Source organism: Lynx canadensis, chromosome C1 (assembly GCF_007474595.2).
Source record: "Lynx canadensis isolate LIC74 chromosome C1, mLynCan4.pri.v2, whole genome shotgun sequence".
NCBI classification, from domain to species: Eukaryota; Metazoa; Chordata; class Mammalia; order Carnivora; family Felidae; genus Lynx; species Lynx canadensis.
Window position 1 is genome coordinate 137,933,368 of NC_044310.1, and position 21,075 is coordinate 137,954,442.

Genomic DNA, 21,075 nt, shown 5'->3' on the forward strand with positions numbered 1-21,075 from the left:
AAAGAGGATACATAGATGATAAATAAACATATGAAATAATATTTAATATAATTAGCCATTAGAGAAAAAAATTAAATTAAAACAAGATATTACTACATACCTATCAAAATGATTAGCACTAAACAAAATGATTAGCACTAGATACTGTCAAGAATGATGAAAAACTGGATCATTTGTACATTATTGGTGGGAATGTAAAATGACAATACACTCGGGAAAACAATTTGGCAGTTTCTTCAAAAAATTAAATATATATCTATCCTACAACCAAGGAATTGCAATCCTGGGTATTTATCCTAGATAAATGAAAATTTATGTTTTTACAAAACCTATATATGAATGTTTATAGAGGTTATTTTTAATAGCCAAAAACTGGAAACAACCTAAGTGTCCTCTCAGTAGACATATAGTTAAGCAAACTGCAATACATCCACACCATTGACTGCTACTGACTAATGGAAAGGGGCATATGACTGATAAATGTGATAACCCATATAGATCTTCAGAGATTTACCTGAGTGAAAAGTCAATCCTAAAAATTTATATTTGTATGATTCCACTTGTGCAACATTCTTAAAACAGTGAAGTTACAGAAATGGAAAAGAGATTAGTTGTTGCCCCAAGTTAAGAAGTAAGCAAGCACAGGAGGAAAGTGGGTATGGTTTTAAAAGTACAACATAAGGGATCCTGGTGTTGATGGAAATGTTTTTTATTTTGACTGTATCACAGCCAAAATACTGGCTTTTATAATGTAGTATAGTTTTACAAGATGTCAACATTAGGGAAATTGGATTACCAGCACATGGGACTCACTGCATGTGAATGTACAATTATGTCAAAATAAAAAGTTTAATTAAAAAATACATATATGTAAGACTTTCCATAATAAAACCCTGACAACAACATCTAACGACCAACATTGAATAGTAGAATTATAAACCAATCTTGTTTGTGAATATTGATAACAGAAGTCTAGGCAAAAATACTATCAAATATAATTCAAAAGAATATTAAGGTAATAATTTCTCATCTTGCATAGGATTTATTTGATGACTATAAAGAGTTTGCTATGAGAATATTTATTAAGCAAGATCATAATATTAATAGGTTAAAAAACTCATCATCCCAATAGTTTCCAAATAGGCATTTATGATGGTTAGTTTTATGCGTTAACTTTACTGGGCTAAGAAATGGCCAGATGGCTGGTGAAACATTATTTCTGAGTGTTGTCTGTATGAGTATTTCTGGAAATGATTAGCATTTGATTCAGTAGACAGAGTAAAATGTAGGTGGGCATCATTCAATCTGGTGAGGACCCAAATGAAACAAAAAGGCAAAGTAAGGGTGAATTTCCTCTCTCTCTTCTTGACCTGGGTCATCTATCTTTTCTTGTCCTTGGACAATGGAGCTCCCGATTTTTGGGCCTGTAGGACTCTGGGACTTACACAGATGGCCCTCCAGGTTCTCAGGCCTTCAGGCTCAGGATGACTTACACCACCAGATTTCCTCGTTCTCCAACTCACAGATGGCAGATTGTAGGACTTCTCGGCTTCTATAGCCATGTGAGCCAATCCTGTGATCTCCTTTTAAATATTCCTATAGCCTATTGATTCTGTTTCTCTAGACAACCCAAATACAGCTTTCAACAAAACCCAATATCTACTACTTATTAAAAAATACACAACAGTATGACAGAGATTTGTTATTCATCAAATATTTATGTGTTTCTTAAACTTTTTCAGTCCCTTTGACTCTAAAGGGTGTAGGTATGTGACTAATTCTCACAAGTCTAAATGGAAGAGGAAGATAAGAGCCATTGTGCCTTCTCCACATTCAATCTCATTTATGTTTTTTTCAAAATTTTTTTATATTTTAGAGAGAGAGAGGGGGGGGTGGGGGGGACATAGCATGAGCAGGGGAGGGGCAGAGAGACAGAGACAGAATCTGAAGTAGGCCTCAGGCTGTCAGCACAGAGCTGGATGTGGGGCTGGAACTCATGAGCAGTGAGGTCATGAGCTGAGCTGAAGTTGGATGTTTAACCAAGTGAGCCACCCAGACGCCCCATCCACATTCCATCTCATTTAAATGGTAGAAAGTGAAAACTCAGAGCTGGTAGTTAGAATTTGGATGGTTCCCTGAGACACTATCTGGAAAATAAATACATAGGAGCCAGACCTATCACAAACTAAATGATCAAGGGATAAACCTTTGTTGTGTTAAGCTGTAGAGATTTTAGGGGTATTTATTACTGCAGCAGAGCCTTGTGTCACCTAACTAATGTAACTAGAACAGCCCTTGACTACCATGATAAAGAATATCTTTTGAACTGAAAGAGAGCATCATATTTGATGCTTCTTAAATCAAAATGCCACAAAACAATTGTTCCATGATCTTTGGAAAAATGGTTCATTACATTACAGATCTTTCTCTTAGTAATTCAAAGAGCACACTTGTTGGGGCGCCTGGATGGCTCAGTCGGTTGAGTGTTGTACTCTTGATTGTGGCTCAGGTCATGATCCTAGGGTCATGGGATCAAGGCCTGTGTCAGGCTCTGTGCTAGGCATGGAGCTTCTTTAAGATTCTTTCTCTCTCCCTCTGCCCATCTCCCCTGTCACACTCTCAAAAAAAAAATGCACTTTTGCATATTAAGGATTGAGAAGTCCTATAGAAAAGAAATCTCCATAACTTTATTGAACTCAACATCTCACAAACTTATTTGGCAACAGTAATCTTCTAATTAGTGGTACATCTACTCACCAGTGTATTTTTATTTTACAGACTAGGTTGAAGAAAATAAGGCCCTAGAAGCATTTTCATGATAGTCAGGAAATAGACCAAAATGTCCACTGTTTTTGCTGGACTGAGATTTATGCATAAGGATTTTATTATAACTTTGTTTGTAGTATAAAACAAATAAGAGATAAATGTACATATCTAAGTAGAGATATATTTAAGTAATAACTGTATATGCAATAAATATAAAACAAATTAATAACATTTTCAAACAACATTGAATGCCTGGAAAACACCATGCATTGCTAGAATGAGAAAGCAGGACACAAAGCTGTATGCATAGTTTGGACCAAGTTAATATGCACACACACACACACACACACACACACACACAAATATACTAAAATATTAATGGTAGTTCTCTCTAGAAGGTGGAATCACAGGGAATTTTTTGCTTTATTCTTCATACTTTTCAATATTTTAATCAGAAATAATAAACATTATTTTTAAAAAGAGAAATAGAACAGTTCCTACCTTACAAAGTTTCTGCTTTGTCCTTCAGCTGGCACATTATTATTAATAATAATGCTTATTGAGCAGAAATAATCTCTTTTCAGCATGAAACATCTCGTATTCATGCAAAAATAATCTTAATACTTATTATTTTTAATGAGAAAAATGTGCACAGGTTGAACAATTCTTATCAAATACTTGATATGAGTATGTAAAGGAGAACTTGACTTTGTAAAAGTCTATACGCCAATATGTTACAATTGCCAATAATCTATGGAAAGAAAGACAGAGGCTGACATCTGGCAGCAAGGACAGTGGCCTAAAGATCTAGAGGGTCCATCCCAATGACTGTGACCTAGAAGCAGGTCCCAATGTGATCCAATAGATTCCTAGCATCACTCCTACCACCACCAGCACACATGTGCACACATATTCACACTTCATACTGCAAGTTTCCTATAAACCTTCATCCTTTTTTTCTGGACCATAACATCTTCAAAGTCTACAGCTGCCCATTTTCAACTTCCAGGATGTTCTTCATCTAAAATTCCTTTGCTAAATAAATATTTGAGAAAACTTTCACTGCATGATTTCCAGGACAACTTTATGGCTGACTGTAACTTTGCTAGAAGCTAACTTACTATTTCATTGTCTTCATTGGAGTCAACTTCAGACCATATTTCAATACTAAAAGCCACATGGTAGATATATGTTGTCTCTTTAAGTAACATTTTCAGCCTCCAGACTATGGTGGGGGTTTTTTTATTGTTGTTTCTCTTTTGTTTTCTTCAATTTTGCCTTAATTTTTATTTGAACTTTGAAACTCTGATGTGAAACATCATAAATTGTGTTGGGATATATATTCTCTCAAAGATTTTATGAACAATGAATTGTATCTCCTCATAGAATTAGACAGCTCAATGAAATAAGCTTATAGCATTCCCATATTTTGCTCCTTTTCACATATATTCATTTTTCAGAGTTATAAAGTAGTGTTTTCAAGAATTACTATTTTGCCCTTTTTTAGTGATCTTTTATTTCACGTTCTAAAAGAAAGAAAAAATCAGATCTGTTATAGCATGCATTTACATTTTAATCTTTTGGGTTTTTTTAGTTTTCTGTAATAAATACATGGAAAACAGTCTTTGTCTATTCATTGGATGATAGTATAGTGTAGAGGGAAAAAAACACAGCCTTGGAGTCAGATCCAGGTTCTAGCCTCAGCTCTTTTGAAAATTTTAATGATTCTCTGTTACATCATTTACCCTTTCTAAGCCTCCATTTATTTTTTCTGCAATGAAAGTATAAAACTTCCTGCCTTAGAGGTTTTCATGATGAATAAATGGCTTTGATTAAATATGCCATACAATTATTCACCATTGTTAATAATTAAATTTTTTCCAAATTTAATTATTTTGATTCTAGTTTGATCTATTATCACTAAAAAATACTATTCCCATTGTGCCGAACAGATTCCAATGGAAATACACATAGTCTAAGAGTAAGAAACACTTGCCTCCTTGGACAAGTTATAAAAAATATAGTTTATTTTTAATTTAATTTATTTTTTTACTTTTTAAAAATTATTTATTTATTTTGAGAGAGGGGGTGGGGAGGGAGAGAGAAAGAGAGAGAGGGTATGAGTAGGGGAGAGGCAGAGAGGGAGAGAGAGAATCCCAAGCAGGCTCCCTGCGACCAGTGCAGAGGCCGATGGAGGGCTCAAACTCAACAAACTGCGAGATCATAACCTGATTTGAAACCAGGAGTTGAAAGCTCAACTGACTGAGCCACCCAGGCATGCCAGTTTTTAATTTTAAAATGCCCACTGACCTTTCTAAATACTATACTGGAGGCAACTATTATTTAAAGGTCACTTATGAGATTGTCAGTATGAGATTTCTAAAATATTTTCTTAACACTGTCCCCAATAATGTCTATAACAAAGTTAAATGGGAAGGCCTACCATAGGTTGGATATTTATATATCTAATGTGTGTATACATGTAAGTGTATATTGACACATACATATACAGATAGTCTGGATACATATATAGAGATATGTGTATATATGTGTGTATGGATGGATAAATTAAGAATCATGGAGTCTTCTTTTTTATTATTAACTGTTAAAAGTATATTCTGCATAATTATACACACCCATGGATTGAATGCTTTGTGAATTATTGCAACAAATTTTTTAACCACTTAACTTTTGATAGATATTAAGGATAGATTAGAGTTCATTATTATAGTGTATAATAAATACTCAAAAAGACAAATACATGGTAGAAAATCATAAAATGTGCTATAAAGCACCACATCTTGCATGTAAATTATCCATTTTTTTACAAATTTTCTGTTACTGTTTATCAATACAATAACTTGACAGTTTTCTAGGAAATGAAGTTCCATTTTCCTCTGTCAGTCTTTCATGTTGACAGTTTTCACTGACCATTATTATAGCAAGATGGCAACCTTCACTTGGAAGCTAAGAAATATCAAATTGAAATGGAGTGAGAAGCTGCTTTAAATGACCGTGTGTAGTTTCCATAGTTAGTTGTAGGGAGGAAATAAAGGAAGTTGCATCTATTACAATGTCTGCAGGCATACTACTGACATTATCTATTTTGACCTTTGTTCACCATTCCATCTGCTCCAGGGACTAGGGTCAGTTCACAGGTTCATAATGAGTCATGCTCCATTTATATTCTTTTGCAGTTTGGAATACTTGACAGTAACATACCCCCAATGTGGATACCTAGAGTGAGTGAAGGATTTGCTAAAGATGTTGCTGTGACGTACATAATGTAATGGAGGTAATGTAGTGGAGTTCCTGCTGAAAAGTCAGTGTCCTAAAGTAGCCCCAGATCCAACCATGTCATCTTTGAATTGACCCCTGACTGAATCATGACATGCTCTCAAAGAAGGTGAAATCAATTAAATATCAGGAAAAATCTCATAAAGGTGATAAGCCACAAAACTCTCCCCTCTACACTGAAGTACATGCTGAAGGAGAAGAGCAGGAATCCAAGGAGGCATATCTGGTAGGGAAAGAACCAGAACCATGTTTCTAGGCTGACATCTACGTGTAAAACTTTGTCTTTAGGATCAAAAGGTAGAAGCACTCCATTCTCTGCTATAACTTTCTAGTCATATGAACCATCCAAAGTGGAATGAGAAAAACTTCCCCTACACTAGAAATGACCAATCAGTCGGGGAGACCTTCCCCAACAACTAGCTCTCATCTGTCTCTTTAGCAAGTTCCCCACATCTTTTTGATCTCTAAGCAATGGAGAACTTGGTCCTTAAAATCTCTTCACAATCTATACTTAACTCAATCAGATGCTTTATGCAATCCAGAATCTTAAATAGTATCTGTTCACAAGAAAAAATAAATCCCCCAATTTTATCTCCAGCCCTCAGGTCTTAACTGCAAACCTACCTACTTTACATCTCCACTTAGATATCCAACAGGCATCCTAACCTTACCATAGCCAAAACTCATTGTTTGACTTCCCTTCCCACCTTACCTGTCCAGCAGTTTTCCTTATTTCAGTAACTGACACATCTATCCTACCACTTACTTAGACTAAAATCCTTGCCATCATCTTTAATTTCCCTCTTCTTATCAATAAATCCTTCAGCAATAGTGTCAGCACTTCCTTTGTATTATGTCCCAAATCCCATCACCTCTCAATGCTTCCACTGCCACCACCTTGGTCCAAGTCATCGACATCTCTTGCTTTAACAGTTGTATTAGCCTCCTAACCATCTCACTAATTCCACACTTGCCTCCCTACAGACAATTCTACAGACACAGTAAGCAGGGAACACCTTTAAAACATAAGTCTGACCATCTTACTCCTCTATTTACAACCCATCAAAGGCTCCTTCATGTCATTTGAAATAAAATCCTAAGTGTGTGCCAGGGCATACAAAGCCTTGATTAACCTAGACTCCTGTTAGGGCACTGTCCTCTAATCTGACTTTCTACCAGTTCACTCTACTCCACCCACCCTATCCTCCTTGTTCTTCCTCAAACACTGAAAGCACATTCCCACTTTGGGGCCCTTGGATTTGCTAGTCCCTCTGTATAGAATGCTCCTCCACCAAGAATGCACTTCAGATCTCTACCCAAAGGTCCCCTCCTTAAAAAGACTTTTTATGATCAGTATGTGCCCTTTCTCTCTTGCTTTATTTCTTTTCAGAATACTTTTCACCATCAGATGTATTTTGTGCACTTTGTTGATATTTTTATTGTCTTTCTCCCTTGACTGAAATATGAGCTCTTTGAGGACAGGAATTTTGTTTATTATAATCACCACATTGTGCTCAGAACTTAACACAATGCCTGGCACAGAGAAAATGCTCAATCCATATGTTAAATGAACAAGCATATCAATACAGTTCCTGTCTTCAAGAAACTCACTAGCCAGTAGAGGAAATCAAGATATGCATAGCAAACTATAATACAAGCCAACTGTGATTAAACAAATTACAGGATAGCACACTGGAAACAAAATTAACTCTAGCCTGGGTTAGGGCAGGGTCAGAGTTTTCTCACACATATAGACATTTGGACATACACGTGGTACTTAAATTAGACTGAAACAGATAAATGAGATTTCAACAAGAAAAGATGTGGAGACCAGTATGGGCATAGAGCAAGAACTTGAACATTCAGAAGTACTCAGCATATTCAAGGAACAGCAAATGGTCCTGGTGGATGCCATCTGGGAGTTGAGCTGAGTATAAGGGGTAAGAGATGGGGCTGGGAAAGTGGAGCAAGCCAGATTTTGAAGAGTCTTGAATGCAATGAAAGTGACATTGCTTTATGCAGTCAAGAAGTCATTTGTTAAGAAGCTACTCTGGGCCAGATTCTGTGCTGAGTGCTAGGAAAAAATGACATCCCCGGTCCCTGTGTTCAGGAAATGTACAGTGGAGCAGAGGATATGTAAATGTGCAGACAAATGAGTGTCACAAAGTGTTATGAGTGTCAGAACAGCCATCTGAGAGGCAACACAATGAAGTAGTGAGGGTTCTACAGTGTGGAGAAGGATATTTCCAGGAAGATTTTATGGAAGAAGCCACAAGTCAAGGACTTTTGAGTTGGAGAGTAAAATGGAGGACTCTGAGTTTTAGAAAGATTATGCAGTTTAGGGTAGGCAAGTGATTAGAAGGCAGATAGCCTAGACAAAGGGGAAATTCCCTTCTGGGTAAAGATTAAGGAAAACCTAATCAAATTACCATAGACTTGGAAAGACTGCTCTCCCATTAACCTCTGTCCTGGTGAGGACTTACTGCTTCAGAAATTTCCTAACATTTAACCAGTTTCATGTGGGTAGGAGAAAAGATTATCACAATCCTCTTTCCTGATAATATATTACAACATTTAAGACAGGTAAGAAATGTAGAAAAAGCCATGCGAAAATTCTCAAGATGAGCATGGAGAAAGAACAGAGGAACCAGGTAGAGTGTGGTATTCCACAGAATGCTCTTTAATAAGGGTATGGTTAGTTACATCCCAGCACTGGCTTTATCAGGTGCATTACTTGTGTATTCTCAATAGTTTAACAGTAACCAAATAAAAGTTTTGAAGTGCTCTACTCCTATCCTTCTGCAAACCCTCTTCATGATTTCAAGACGTTAGTTCTGACAAGTTCAAATCATAATCATGATAATTAGTAGTTGACACAGTCTCTTCACCAACAGTACACGTTGTTCATTAGTCAACATATAGTTTCAGTATAGAAAATATTTATCATATGTAAGGACCACATTTTGAGTCATTTAGGAATATTTTAATAAGCTAAACGTACTGAAGGGTGCTTCCACCACTGATTTTTCCCTCTGAGCTATTCTATTTCATTAAGATGTAATTTTATAAGTGAAATTAATTTTGTTTTTTTTTTTAAATTTTTTTTTTCAACGTTTTTATTTATTTTTGGGACAGAGAGAGACAGAGCATGAACGGGGGTGGGGCAGAGAGAGAGGGAGACACAGAATTGGAAACAGGCTCCAGGCTCCGAGCCATCAGCCCAGAGCCTGACGCGGGGCTCGAACTCACAGACCGCGAGATCGTGACCTGGCTGAAGTCGGACGCTTAACCGACTGCGCCACCCAGGCGCCCCCTAATTTTCTTTTTTAAAAAATTATTTTGTTATTTTATTTTTAAATGTTTATTTATTTTTGAGAGACAGCATGAGTGGGGAAGGTGCAGAAAGAAACAGAGACAGAGGATCCAAAGCAGGCTCCACCATAACAGCAGAGAGCCTGATGTAGGGCTGAAACCCACAAACTGTGAGATCATGACCTGAGCTGAAGTCAGATGCTCAACCAACTGAGCCACCCACGTGCCCCATAAGCTAAATTAATTTTCAAATTCCTGAATTTGAATTCGTTGGGTTGAGCAGCTCACAGAAATGCTGCCATAAATTGACTTGCCAAGTTCAAAAATTTTTAAATGAATTAAGGTAATCCCCACACATGAACATATCACATGTCATTCTCTGGTCATTACAAATGCATGGAAAAGCATGTATCATTTCTTCAGGTAATATTTAGTATAAATTTTTTCTCATAAAAAGTAAGGCCCAGTGAAATTTTTTTAAAGGTTTATTTATTTATTTTGAGAGAGAGAGAGAGAGAGAGAGAGGGAGAGAGAGAGAGAGAAAAGCATGAGTGGAGGGGGAGGGGTAGAGAGGGAGGGAGAGAATCCCAAGCAGACTCTGAACAGTACGGTTTGCCAGTGCATAGCCTGAGTCGCGGTTCCATCTCCCAAAGGTGAGATCATGACCTGAGCCAAACCAAGAGTTGGAAGCATAACCAACTGAGCCACTCAGGTGCCCCTAAGGCCCAATGAAATTTTTACTCAAATACATGTTTTCTCATGGAAATTCAAAGCCTGTGCATTTCTCTGCTGTCTTACAGTAATTACTCTGATTTAGGATTGCATAAAAAGATGTCTTCTCTGGAACAGCATAAATATTTCCTTAGAGGTTTGGGGTCAGGTTCAAGTGTAGATGGTATCTGCATTCATTATCTAATTGAGATGAAATACAGGTGTAAGGTATAGTAATAGGACAGCTTTTTTTGTACCTTTAAAAAAAAGTTGTTTTTCATCATGAATTAATTTTAGAAAATTTAAAATTTGTCCCAAACTTTTAAGCTAGATTTACAGATATAACCACTTTGTTGCCTGTTTATTAGAAACTGTGAATCTGACTCAGTTTACCCCCCAAAGCCAGAACTTGCCACTCTCGCTCCTAGATAGGAAGCCAAATATGTAAGCTTTAGTGACTCCTGGATAAGCTTTTCTGACCCCATCTGGCCAGGCACTCTCACAAGGGAGCCTGCAAAACCCTGCTTGTGACCACTCGACAGCTTCCTCACAAAAATCAGGTCAAGACAACGTGATGTGTATAGAAACAGTCCTAGAGTTCTGGGATCTTACAAGGCAATTTGACAGAGAATTGATCAAAATAAACTGTGAAAGTGTGTAAAGACTAAGTTAAACACACTTGGAGAAATGGCATTAGAGTGTATTCGTAAAAAATAATTCTCCTTGAAGAAGATTCCCAGGGCTTTTTTGCCCCAGAATTATATGATACATTATTACAGTCTGTAGGGATATGTATAAAGAGTATTGTGGTAAAAATTGAGTGAAAACAGTCCCAGCCTGTGAGAAACTTCAACTGAATTGAAATACACAGAGGGATTAGGTCAGAGAAAGATAAATGTATCTTTAAGCAGTGCGTGCCTGAGAAATTATGCATGATCAAAAGTCTTCCCACAGCCCCACTTATGACTAAACATCCTTAGCCTGAAGAAAATTACAAACAGGTACACTTCTGTATTGGAAATGGAAATGAATAGCTCTCTATGTTTCGTTACCCTCTTATATTTATATAGTCCTTTATAGTTTAAAAAAGAACTTTTGCAAGCATTATTTTCTTTGATCATTACAACAAGCTAGTATGGTAGGTAAAAGATTTTTTTTTTAAGAAAAAAAAAATCCAGACAACAACAACAAAAATACACAGACTCAGGGAAGCCAGGTTGTAAATTTACTTGAAAAAGAGTGTCGTTGACCTCACTCACAAGCCCAGTTCCAGGCTGCTGTCAACAGAATGGAACTGGGTGAACTACCTTGTCAGAACAGAAGGGCAAGATGTGCATGTGTGAATGTGCATGTGTGCATGTGTGTACATGTGTGGATGCACACATATATCCGCAGGCATGTGTGTCTGGTTGAAATTTTTTGTCTTCCTAAACAAACTCAACGAATTCCTGAATTAATTTCAAAACATCTGTAATTTTTCCCTTTAATTAAGAAGAATAAACTATAAGCACCAAAAGGGCACAATGTGAAAGCTTAGACAAGAAGATGTGAAGAAATAGAATAGAGCCAATATGAGATGTGTAGAAGCAGGTTCAAGCAATACTGCATTGCTAGAAGGTACCCATAGGTACCTGTAAACCAATTGAAGAAACACATGAAAAAACCCTCTGCATTTGGCCTGTTTTTATTTTTTTTTTAATTTTTTCAACGTTTTTTATTTATTTTTTTGGGACAGAGAGAAACAGAGCATGAACGGGGGAGGGGTAGAGAGAGAGGGAGACACAGCATCGGAAACAGGCTCCAGGCTCCGATCCATCAGCCCAGAGCCCGACGCGGGGCTCGAACTCACAGACCGCGAGATCGTGACCTGGCTGAGGTCGGACGCTTAACCGACTGCGCCACCCAGGCGCCCCTGGCCTGTTTTTATCAGACAACTGTTTTCCAAGGTCATGGTCCCTTTAGGAATATTTCAGTATTAAAACCCTTATTTCTCTATCATTAACAATAGTCAGTGGCCTTGACTGTGGATCTGTGTAGAAACAACATTTCATGGCAGAGAGACATTTATTACATAGTTTAAAGTTTCCTGTATTTTCCACTAGACAGTTCTACCTCAGTGTCCTTATGAGCATTTATAATCTAATCTTTTAAAACTAATCTCACTGTCTTTCTCCTCAGACTGAATTCTACTACATGCTTTCAATAAATGGTGAAACCATTATGCAATCTCCCAAGCCATCAACCTGGTTCCCTGTTCCTCTCACTCTCATCCATGTATCACTTAGCCCCATTGATTTTGTTTCCATGATATCCCACCAATAAATGCTCTTTGCTCTAGCCTCACTGCTTTTATTTCAGTTCATGGAAAAGTTAACAAAGGTCCAGAACTCTCATGGAAGATTTCTTACTGCCCACAAGATAAAGCCTTACCTCCTGAGCTGGCACACAGATTTTTGCTTTACAATCTAGTCCCTACCTCATTTTCTAAACCAGGCTACTGAAAACTTAATTGCAGCCACATTGACTTTCTTGCAGCCCACCAAATGCTACACAGTCTTGTCTCTCCACACTTCTGCTCTTTTTGTTCATCTGTGTAAATGAACAACCCTAATATTGCCCCAACCCTAATATTACTATAATAATGATAAAGTATTTTTATTATTGGATATTTTTATTTACATTTCTTTTCCATAGTTTTTCCCTTTACTAGTTTAAAAATTATGGATTCTAAACCTATTATTTATCTTTATTCATCTCTATCCCAAGCACCTAGCATATACAGCAAACAATAAATATTTGTTAAATGAATGGTGAATCAATTTTAAAATCTCCAGAAAATTTAAAAAAATATATTTACAAAGGCCTAATACTAACTCAATATTGTTATTGTCCAAAAGCTCTAATGTAAACTTAAGTTTTTTAGATATGCAGATAAAAGGAAAACTGAAACCAATCAGTATCTTACAAGGCAATAATTATTATACTAAACTGCATCCCATACAACTTTGGCAGGAATAGACTAGCCAGATCTTAAGTTAATAGCCCACATAGACAGTAAAGAAAGATGATTTATCACAATGATAATAAAAGTTCAATCTATCCCGTTCATTTTCTAAGTTATGCTATCACTATTGGGTGAAGGAACATTTGGTTTAAAGACTATACTGAAATCCCTATTACCACCACCTCCAGTGCTGCCTCCATAAGCTCTGCAAGAATCAGTCCTGGGCTTTGTCCTAACAAGTTGCCTAAGTGACGTCTGAACCAAGGAGTCAATGCTCTATTCACAGAATGTGTGCTGCAGGGAGTAAAATTCAAAATTACCTTTACTAGATGAGAAATAGTCCTAGGGGCACCTGGGTGGCTCAGTTTGTTAAGCATCTGACTCTTGATTTTGGCTCACGTTATGATCTCAGGGTTTGTGAGATCAGACCCAATATCAGGCTCTGTGCTGACAGTGCTGCGGACACTGCTTGGGATTCTCTCTCTCTCTCTCTCTCTCTCTCTCTCTTTTCTCCACCCCTCTCTCAAAATGAATAAATAAACTTTTTTAAAAAAATTAAAAAGAAATAGTCCTACAAAACCAGAAAAAAAATACATGTAAAAATGACAGTCTTTTAAGGAGTAAAAGTAAAAAATTAGCTGTAAATATCAAGATAATATAGAAACAGATGGAAACTACCTTTTAAAGAAAAGTGAAAGGAAAAAATAAAGTTGAGGGTGTGTTTTTTGTTTATTTGTCTGTCTTAGCAGGTGAGAAGTCTTCAGATTATGATGTCCAGTTTAAATCATCAGGCTCACTATCAATGACTGTGGAAATCAGGGAGATATTTCACAGAAGAACTACAAAGAATGCTTAACACAAGGGAAACTTAGAGAATTTTGGCTGGAAAGAAATATCAAAATCATAGCAAGAGGATAACTATGATTTCAGATGTATTCAGAAATAAATATAAAGGGCACACAAATTCTCCATAACAGTGATGAACCAAAATCAGAAAATACTGTCAAAATCAAAGAGGAAGAGATTGGGCTTAGGAAAAGGAATCGCTTGACTTTGTGAGTGATAAATCTAAATGACTAATGAAGGAGGTTATGGAAATTTCCAGGAAGGACTGAAAACTGTTTGAAACATTTAGGCATTCAATTTTCTGCAGGAAGGACAATGTATCTCCTTTCTCGTGAATATTTCCAGCTCTATGAATTAATGACATTGTCTTATATTCATTATATATTTCCATAATATCCTGTAAAACACAATGTACTCTATGTTTCCTTAATATTCTCAAGTTTCTGCTTTGGAGTAAAACATCACAAGCTTAAACTTTCCTCATAGAAGGGATGCCTTTGACTATTATTGTGTCCACCAGCCAGATCCTCTTTGATTTCTATGCAACTTCTAATAACTATGGAGCATCAGAAAAATACACAAGTCTTCAATAAGTGCCCAGGAAATGCCAAGTCAAAATAGGCAGATTACTCCATGGCTTCTGCATGTCATACATCTATTAATATATCCTAGGATCATGTTCACACTTTTAATAACAGCACTAGGCTGCTGACTCACATTCGGGCATGTTTCTACTTCCTTCGTTCCTACATAATTATTCCCTTTCTTGTGTCAGCCTGGATTGCTTTCTTCCCGAATCTCAATCTGCTTAACTTGGTCACTTTTCTCAATTTTCAGGGGCCCATTGAATTGTTGTCCTGACTTCCATGTGTCAGTAATGCTACCAAAATGAGGACTTTCTTCACTAATTTTTAAATCATCAAAGGATAAGGAAAAGGTCAGAGAAAGCTCAATAATTCTTTTCTGTTATGAGCAAGGCTCTCTGCTAGGTGTTGGGGGTAAGACAAACATGGTTCCTGCTTCCTGATAGATTACAGTCTATCAGAAAGATAAGTAAACAGAAAACTACAACTCTCTCTGATAAGTGGTATGATAGGAAGGGCAGACAGCAACAGGACAAAGGAAGACTTTGAAACAGGAAGAATTATGGATCTAGGAGCTGCGGCTGCATGTTACAGCACCATCAGAACTCCAAAGAGAAGGATGCAGAAGAGGGAGAGGCTAACGGCTGAGAATTTGCACAAATATATCAATTAGCTCCTTTAATCCTTACAACAACCATGCAGGGCAAGTGTCATCCCAATTTGACAGATGAAGAAACTCAGCATTTAATAGGGTAGATACTTATCCGAAGGTCACACACCTGTAGCTAAAAAGTAACAGGACTAGATTTCCAATCCAGGTCTATGTGATTCCAAAGTACATGTATGAGACCATGCTACCTTTCCGGTATTCTCCATGTTTCTGATTTATTAACAGAAATGCCACATGGGAAGAAATCTAAAATTTCAGAAGCCCAAATAATGTCTACTGCTTCCACTTTATGTGACATTTATTCAAGACATGACGTCAAACTAATTTGACATAAGCTCATCCCAAACTATTCTGGTAACTTCTTGACACTCTGAATTCAGGTGCCAACTACATGATTTCCAAGTTATGTTTTCAGGGTCCAGAGATATAACAATCCATCTATAACTACAAAGGCTGATATTTCTTCCAGTTTTAGAAAAGGGTATCATATTTTTCCATCTTTGGGCATTCTTGTCTTTTGCAGAAAATATTCTATAGTTAATAACAGTGCAAAGCACTCAACAATTTCAGAAGTAGCTTGAGTGTCTATTTAGATGGTTCAGTGATAGTAGTTTCCTGTCATAAGCAGGTAGCTAATATTTAATATGTATTCAAATAGGAAAAGGAAACAATCCAGGAAATCAACGTAGCACATGGAATTGTTTAACAGATGATATCTGAAATTCTGTGTTCAATTCCTACTACCGCCATTCATCCAGTAAATACAATGCTTCAACTAATTCCTGCAATAGGTCACTCTGAAAAGGCCCTCAAAGCAAGAGTCACCGAGAGCAGTAGCTTGTCCCAATTCTGTACCTGACAAGGCATCCATTCTTTATCTGCCCATTTCTCTAATTCTCCTTGGCTCCGGGGATGATTCAGTTACTACTAACACAACCATAACTTGCCGCCTGGATTGCCTTGATAAGATCATATTCTGACACATTCCTAGAAACACCTACTCTTGCTCCTCAAAACCTACCAATATGGAGTGCAAATTGGTGCAACCACATTAGAAAAACCAATATTTACTAAAGCTTAACATATACGTACCCTATGAACCAGCAACAGAAATGCCTACATATGTTCACACAAAGACATGCACCAGAATGTTTATAGTAGTGCAATTTGTAGTGTCCAAAAGTGGAAACTATCCAAATGTCCAACTACAGTGAATGAATAATTTGTGCTGTATTCATACAATTGAATACTTTATAGGAAAGGGAGTGAATACCTACAACTACATGTAATAACAGGGACGGGTCTCACAAACTTAGTGATGAGTGAAAGAAGCCAGACACAAAAGAATACATGCTGTGTGATGCTATATATGTAAAGAACAAAAGAGGCAAAATTAATTTATTCTATTGGAAATCTAGATAAGTGTTTCCCTTATGGAGAGATGCTAACAGCAAGGTGAAATGAGATGGGCTTCTAAGATGCTGGTAATAGTTTCTTTCTTAACTGGGATCTTGGTTAATTGAGTGTGTGAAGTTTTGTGAAAATTAATTGCCTTATTTTTCTATATATGTACTACACTTCAATAAAAAGTTCTTAAAGGCTTCAAAGTCTTGAAATTTTAAACAGATAATTTTTGGAGAGATTAAAATGGATTGAATAAATTGTGACCTCTGGGGTAGAAAAAGTTTTGAGTAAGGATCTATATGCTAAACAATATAGACCTAAATGGCTATTCTAAAATAGACCTGGGTCCCTTGCTCCTACAGCTCATGAGATTCTCATGGCTCCCTGCACATGGCCTCTAGTCTTTATTCTGGCTATATCTCCTCAGTCTACTTTCTCTGATAATATATATTTCATCTCTGCTCAAAGACTGCCCCCACTCTTCAAGGACATGTCCTGGCCAATGGGACTTAAAAGGAAGGCACTTTCCAACTTCAAATATTCTTCTCCTGGTCTCTAAACATCCTACATTGATCACTGATCATGCAGTCACCTTCTTCTCTCCCCAGGGCACTCTGGGGAATCATCCTCACAGTGGCCCCTCTCTCTGACATCTTTAATTTGCCTCCTGTGGCAACTTAGAGTAGGAAGCTGAGCTGTTTCACATACTGTGTTAAATTCACCCAAATGTCCACTTGACCTTGACAGCAGAAAAATGCTTCATTTTTGTTTTCCCCATTTCCCACGACACTCACCTCCCACTTGTAGCTCATTTCCAGAGCTGACTAGACTGACACACCTGAGCCCCCAAATGGCCAAATGACAACTGCTTCAGATTGCTAGCCCCTTCTGCATACTCTGGTTCTCTTTGGTAAATCATCACTCAGAAGCCCCTCAGTAGGCTGCTTGTCTAGAATGATGTAATGATAACTTTATAATATTAAAATAGCTGAAATATATCTTAAGACAAGCCAAATAACTCTCATTTTATAGGAAGGCATGAATCTGACATTTAGCAAACACCTACTACGTACAGGACTTTATCCTTGGAACTTTCCCATAAGTTATTGTCTTTAGTCCTTACATAACCTTGTAACATAGATATTATAATTTCCCTTTTGTAGATGAAAAATTATAGGCTTAGGGTTTAAATATATTGCCCCAAATCACACAACACATTAAGATACAGAGCAAGCTATTAAACCAGGCATCAGCAAATATTTTCTATAAAGATACAACAAATATTTTAGGCTTTGTAAGTCACATAAGGTCTCTGTCACATATTTTTCTTTGTTTCTTTGTTGGTTGGTTTGTTTTTACAACCCTTTGAAAACATAAAAACTATTCTTAACTCCTTGGCTGGATTTGGTCCAAAGATGGTAATTTGCAGACACTTGTCTTAAGAAGTTGGGGGGAGATATGTGATAAAAATATGTGCTTTGGACTTTGGTCTAAGTTTAAATACTAATTCCATCACTTGCTAGCTAAAATATATGAAGAGTTTACAACATACCAGGAAACATTAGGTGTCTTACATGTATTTACTTATTTAATCCTCACAACTGTGTGAAAGAGTAGGTCCTACTATTCCCCAATTCTACAGCTAAGGAAACTGAAGACCAGAGTGGTTAAATAACTTATCCCAGTCTACACAAGGCAGGGAAGTGTTTTAGCCCAGGCCATCTAGTTGCAAAACTCATGTTTTTCACCACGTTAACATTATTAAAGTCGATAATAAATTACCTGATCGGGATAAGTAATTGGATTGCATTTGTACATAAAAGGAAATGTTTACTTTTCAATAATCCTTTTAGCCTTGCAAGAAAAGCACTTGGTAACTGAGGCTGTTGTAAGTGTGATTGAAGCATCTAGACTCCAGAAGGTGCCATTATTTAAGATTCTATAGGTTCCCAAATGTGTAAAGCAGAACCCAGACAGGGCGATCTTTCCAAGGCAAAAGTGTAGACTAGAGAGAGTCCAATTAATCAAGGTCAAAGGAGCCCAAAGTGCAAGTTGAGACTCAAAGTTTGACAGGTAGAGAACCAGGCAGGAAATAATTGGTAGGCATCCAAATGGGCAGGCAGTTGGTGTCAGAACCTGAAGCTAAGACATCAGGGTCCTGGTTCAGGAGCTATGCCCTGGGAAAGTTGAGATTCCTGTGCCCACTTTGAGTGAGCAGCAAGACTGACTCAGCGCTGAACTGCAGAATCATTGTATGCGTAAGCGTGGCTCTTTGCCCTAGGTCTGCATTGTGCTCAGGAATAAAAGGTAGGGCTCATCCTAAAAATCAAGGTCAGTTAAGTCCACCTACTGGAGGTAAAGGTCTATAGGTAAAGGTCTATAGACACAGGGACCCAGGAAAATCCTTCAAATACATAAATCTTATATATAGTTCTTTAAAATCCAAAATAACACATATTTCTATTTACATTTCTACAATTAATCTGTTATAAACCACAGATATGTAATACAAAGTTTAAAAAAATAAAAGAAAATTTAGAAAGGACACAGTAGTCTTGGGTGGTCTGTGGCATTGGCCTACAAGAGCCTGCTGTGATGGGGCCCCAAAAGATCCCTCAGCCTGAGACCCTTTGTGCAGGCTGTTCCCATTCCCTGAAATGCTTGCCACCACCCCCTTAACAGCCTTCATCACTGAGCTTACATTTTGCATATTTTATCTTATTTTTTGCTTTGTCATACTCATCACACTTTTTAATTATACATATTTTTTAGAGTGCTGTGTGTTGCCTGTTCCCCTCACTGGACTGTAATCTCCATGAAAGCAGAGACTATACCTGTTTAGTTCATCACAGTGTCTCCACCGGGTGCCTAGTTCAGTAAATTTGCCCTTGATAATTATCTGTTATGAACAAACCTCTATTGGCATGTCACTGAAATGCCTAAGTATTCTTTTTCTTTAGAGGGAGAACAAAAACTTCCTGAAGCTGAGAAATATGTACTACAAATACAAATTATCTGTCAGTCTTATGTAACAATACCAGGAAAATCATAAGACATGGGATAAATAGAGAATCATCATGTTATTTATACCAAAATGTGCCCACAAGGTCCCTGGGACAGAGAAGGGACTATATAAATAACAAAAAGATTCTGCTGGTAAACAAATAGCAAGAATATTTCTGCCTTTCACACAGTAAACATTATGCTTCTTTCTTTTGCTCACTGATGAAAAATTTTACCAAAGCAATCAGTCCTGTTTTTCCCCTTCTATTTTTTGACTTGAGATAGCTGTAATTTACTAACTAAACTACCTGGCATCCTTGGAGTACTCAAAGTCCATGTTGTCTATCACCACTCAAATAGCAAGGGCATCTTTCGCATTCCAAATGCATATAAAGTAATCAATACAGAAAAGAACAAATTAATCGAAAGTTATGTAATCTTATACCCTGAAAAGAACCTGATTAAATCTCCATCCTTTGTAGTGATTGCTAATCTAGGATAGTGCAGGTGTTTACAATCTTTTGTGATATGACTTCAGGTGACCCAAGGATACTTTTAATTGCTTATCAAATGTAATTTTATGAACTAGATAAAGATATTGTGAATGTATATAAAACACCTTTACAATACAGAGAGTTTTTCAAGATGGGATTTTTAGTTCGCTTGCTACTCTTTCTTTAGAGTCTAATTGATTTTCTTGACATCTCTTTAGCCTGGCAAACTGCCTACCTAAGTACTTTATCTGACCTTCAGGCTGTTTGCCAGGTATTGATCCAATACCTACAATGGCTGTGTTGTACCAGCTCTTCCCACTTTGATAAGGGCTAATGTACTAGCGCCAGGCAGACAGGAAGTCAATGGTCTCAAAATTTCTCTCATCCTCTTCTATCTGTATCTTCCTTTCTTCTTATGCAAGAATTTCAGGTTCTATCAAAATCAGATCTGAAGCAAATCAGATGGACATCTGGGCCTAATTTATCTTCTAGGAATCTTTAAAAACACATCTTAGAAGGGCTCTCTAGGCAACAATAAATGAAAATGTTTAGAAACATAAGATTTCTCGTTGAAGGTAAAATAATGTGATTAGCTGACAGGTTTCCTTTTTAAAGAAAAATAGATCTAAAAATGACTTAAGGAGATGCTGGGGGAGGATTTAGACAAACTGTGTTGGATATAGTAAAGAGAAACCAGCTAGTAAAGGGTCTTGAAATATTGTCATAAATGAAACCATAAAAGAAAATGGGATTTTAGTTAACCTAAAGAATGGCTTAATTGGGGAGAGCAATGTGATGGTTCTATGAGATGAATATCTGTAAGTTAATGTGACTGACTGTAAGGATTAGTTTGTAGATATATCTCATGTTTTTCAAATTTGCCTTGACCATAAATTTTAGGAAAACACATTTTCATTAGACAAATGGCCCTGGTCAAGCTGGGGAGATCCTCTCCAACAGAACACCCTAATTAGCCCAGGATGG